At 36.3% G+C, this 4,739-nt stretch overlaps 1 pseudogene; it reads left to right on the top strand.

Annotated features, from left to right (window-relative positions):
* The first annotated feature begins 1,104 nt into the window (after positions 1–1,104).
* LOC101568022 overlaps positions 1,105–4,739 on the top strand; it is a 6,821-nt pseudogene continuing 3,186 nt past the window's right edge.

Genomic DNA, 4,739 nt, shown 5'->3' with positions numbered 1-4,739 from the left:
GCAGGGCCAAGAATTCCACACAGGGAAAGACTAATCAGCCCTGAAGCAAGATTTGGCTGCTCTTTTAAAGTGAAAAGCCACATTCTGGTTTGCATGTAAGATTAGGCTAGGGTGGGAGAGAGCAGGAATGGGGATCTTCAAACTTCTGAGAGAGGAGAACCATAATCTTATGGGACTTGACAGAGCAAAAAGTGTTGGTCATGGAAATTGGGTGTTTGTATGTCATTTATGGAAAGCTATCAAGGTCAGGGTAATCTTATGGCCTTAGTAATTTCCTGCAGTCTTAAAACATTCTTTACTACTGACACAGTATCAGAGTTTAGGATTCAGCAGGTATTTTACACAACAGCAGTCACTATTATTGCCTTTCCAGCAACATCATTATTAAGATGAAAATTCTAATTCAGTTTCTTTAGGGACACTTTTTTACAACTTCCTCTAACTCCACCATGAATCACTTTTTCTTTTCCATCTCTAAGAGCTTTGGACATTTTTTTACTTGACATGTCCCTTTCTCTATAGTAGCCTTCTTGTAAGCTGCCAGCATCACTTTTCTCTTTTCCTGTCGATACTTCCATTCTGCATTTCTTTCTTCTATGAAAACAGGAACAGATTCCTGCAAACGTAACTCATTACATGATATTGATCCACAGTTCCTGATAAGCTGAGGTTTGTTCTGGCACATTGTGTCATGCCAGCAGAAGGTATTTTGCAACACAATGAAAGAGGGGATCCTATTGAAGTGTGTTCTAATGCTGAGGTTATCATTCAGGAACTTTCTGAATGCCTTGTGCTCACTGGAGTTGTTGCACTGATTGCTCATTATTGTCATGATGGAAAGAAGAGGGATGCCTTCAGAGGATTTTGTGGGCACAAGTTTCATGATGTCTTAATTGCCCCTGAAACAGCAGACCTAACAGCTGATGTGGACTTCCCTTATTTGCACAGGGTGTCACAAGGGAAAGGAGTGTCTCTGGGTCCCATACAACTTTTTAATAATATGGGTACTGATGTCCAGCTGTAGGTTCTTTTAGGTAAATAAGATGAGCTTTTGATGAGGCAGCAGTTACTTCAGGGGTGGATATGTTAATGAACCCTCAGAGGATGGGAGAAAATCTGATGACTTTGCCTTGCTGCCTCATCAGAGACTTCATGGCAGAAGGCATCACGCAAGTGCATGCCAGTCAAAGCCCTGTGCATCGCCTGTGGCTGGGGTTGGTGAACTGGCTGCGTAGTAATGTTACAGGTTGGAGTTTGTAATCCTTCAATCTGCCTAAGAAATCAAAACAAAGGGAGCACGTTTCATATATTACAGCTATCCAAAGACCTAATACATGTTATCACTTTATAAACAAAAATAGTCCATTCTGTGTATAATAAAATTATAGAAATTTTAGGGTTATACTTCTTGGTACAAGTGTATGTTCTCAATTTACATAGCTGCTACTGAAAAATTGAGCTTCTTTTTATAAAAGCTAGTTGTATTTTTATTTCTAAAAGTATATATGAATACTAAGGTCAGGGAGATAGTTCAGCAGCATAAGAGCCTGCCTCACAAAAGCAAGGCCCTGAATCTTATCACTAGTCTGCAACAACAACAACAAAATCAATAAAAATACCTCTGAGTACTGATTGGATTAATAAAAATATTTTCTTTTATTTTTTATTCTTTTTTTAGATCACTGGTTGAAAAAATGAACTAAAAAATCTTTTGAGATCACTTTATTAACCAAAATCTTTTGGTTAAATATTTTCTTTGTTTTTGTGGCTGGCTCAGCCCACTTTAGATCTGGGCTTGTGGGCATGAGGTGCCAAGCATTGAACCACGGTTCCTGTGCACTTGCCTAAGCAGGCATTCTGCATTGCTAAACTATTTCACTGGCCCAATAGAAATACTTTAAAAGAGGAGGTAAAACAGGATATCTGACAAATCTGTAAGCTCTTACTAAGTGAAAGCAATAGGACAACAGCATTTTTAGTTACGTTTCTATTTTTGGCTGAAGGTGACCTTTACATACTCACCTCATTTCATAGGAACTAATATAAATTCACAGTTTCAGTGATGCCACACTTTCATTTCAAGTAATGAGCCCCTATTTGCAAAATAACTCTGTTACCAACGCTTAGGAAAATAGCACAACCAAATAAGATTTTCCTTGGATCCCTCTATGAGAGGTGGGTCAAGATTTTCACATGAAAGTTTGGTGATAAGAAATATACTATGTTATCAAGATTTTTGAGAATATTTAAAAAATGGCATGTAACAAAAATATAAAAATGACTGAATAGTGTCATCATAGACCTCTTTGAACATTATCAAATATTTCTAGCACACAATTCTTATACAAACACAATTTGACTTCAAGACATTTTGTTTTACAGTATCTGGATTAATAACTCCAAATTATCTGACTGTGCCTTTAAATTTTCAAAAAGAAAGACTTTCTCATCATTCAACAAAGAGTGCAATTAATTTCATGGTTGGTAAATTTTATATAAGAATAGCAAGTGAACTAATTCCAGTTAATTCACATTGTATGTAAAAACACAGTAGGTTGCCTTGTAATTCAAAATTATTCCATTTTGGGTATGCTGACATAAAGACATACACTAAAGAAATAGGGGGACAGACTCATCCATTGCAGAGATAACCCATTTACGAGAATCATTTCAAAATTAATTCAGTTAAATCTTTTCCTCAGGCATGTGAGGGCACACCATGACATATGTGGAAGGCCATCTAGAGATATGCAGTGTAGCATAATGGCCAGGACCATTCACACTCAGTGTACACACATCAGTGTCTAGTCTTGCATGCCTCAGTTTATCGCTAAGATTCATAATTACCTTCCAATGTGACTATTGGGAAGATAAATTAAGATATATTGTAAAAAACTTAGAACACAGAGGCATTGCATAATATTTCTGTTCTCTGAAGCATATTTTTAGTCCTTGATGAATAGCTTCAAGGATCTCTAAAGCCCTTTTAAGTATTTTCACATACAAAAACATACTTTTTCTTTCTTCTCCCAAATTCATTGGAAAAATTAACACTTTTATACTTCTTCTCTTTGGGAGGGGGAGCCGGGATTCAACTTAGGCCCTTGTGCTTACCAGGGAAGTGCATATTCCACTGAGCCATCTCTCCTGCCCCAACACTTTTATACCTTAAAATTATTAAATATATTCATGCAAATCTCATCTTTATGACCATACTTTGAGGAAGGTAGAATGATGTTCTTCATTTTATGGACTGACGAACTAGACTCATATCTGGTTAGGCCAATAGAGCCCAAAGACACAAACCCAGATTATCTGACTCTAAATCTTTTCCTTTCCTTAAAAAGGAGTAGGGGGAAAAAAACCAGGTTCATAGCGATTACTGAAGAAAACATAAACAAAGAGTCACTATAGTTCATGTAAGAGAATGGTCCCAGATCCAAAATTTTCACTGGAGCAATGCACACTGAGTATCCCCACTGTGAAAATCTAAAAGCATCACCACTTTCAAAGACGTTTTGGGTTTTAGAGCATTTCAGTGTTGAAGGTCTATGACAATGTTACAAGATCTGAAAAACACTGAAATCTGAAACAGTTCTGGTCCAAAGCATTTCAGATTAAGGGATACTCAACCTATATCAGTAAATATTTTTATAAGAGCTTGTTGCTGGAGCCAACACATAAAAAGAAGTTTTTATTTACTGTTTAATTTGTTATACAGACAATATAGCTCAACTCTTATAAGATATTTCATATCTATGTCTATCCCCTCCAAATGTTTGAAATGAAGTAATTTTAAACTATACAAATATTGTAAAGCTCTTCAGTCTGATAAGGGAAAAGAAAAACACACCTTGCTACATAGTGAAAATAGAATTACCCGGCCTTCATTCACTTAAATATGTACTTCCTGCCTTCAACTTATACAAATTATTCAACACTAGATATAAGTAAATTATGTAACTGAAGTGTAGATATGCACCTAGTGACTGTCAGGGTATGGTGTGCCCTTCGGATGGTCAAGCAGGAACATGAATACATAATACTGTGGAGTTCCGAGAAGGCACACAGAGCCATTCAGCATTAGGAAAAGTTCCTACATGGTCTGGGTTTGTAATACCAATTGTAACCAGGTTATAACTAGTAAAACATTACAAAGCTTCTAGTTTAAGTTTTTATGCTGTAGAGACCATATTAAGAGTTCAATTGCCAAAAAGATTAGAAATCCCTATTTTAGAGTCTTAACTGACATAAAGAGAAAGGTGAAATAATTCTCTGCTCTTCTTAATATGCATTTCGGCAAAACTTCAGTATCTTGGTGGTCAGGTAGACAAATCATTCAGAAGTACATTTGTCAATCATACACTTTTAGCCTCACAGTTAATGCTAAATGTGGTAATTGGATGCTAACTTGGATTTTTAGAGAAGTATAAGATTAGCAAAGGGAAGATAAATTGAATGGCATTATTGTACTTAAAAGGGAAGGATTAGGAAAAAGTACAAAACCAGTCATTGCTTATGTTACAAAAATTTAGAAAAAGCTTCACCTTGAATCTTTTGGGTTTCTACTACTCAAGTGTCCTTTCCTGTACCTACTCATGAGCTACACTACTGATGCCACCATTGCCTTCTCATGTGTCCTCCTGTCCTTGCATCCCTGCAGATGACAACATATGAGGAACAACAGTTATGTGGCAAAATATTGGTTCATAAAATACAATTCTCATTGAAGTTAAGAA

Source organism: Octodon degus, unplaced genomic scaffold (assembly GCF_000260255.1).
Source record: "Octodon degus isolate 3935 unplaced genomic scaffold, OctDeg1.0 scaffold00346, whole genome shotgun sequence".
In the NCBI taxonomy this organism is placed as follows: Eukaryota; Metazoa; Chordata; class Mammalia; order Rodentia; family Octodontidae; genus Octodon; species Octodon degus.
Note: the sequence above shows the minus strand (reverse complement) of the source record. Positions and strands in the feature narration are given on the sequence as shown.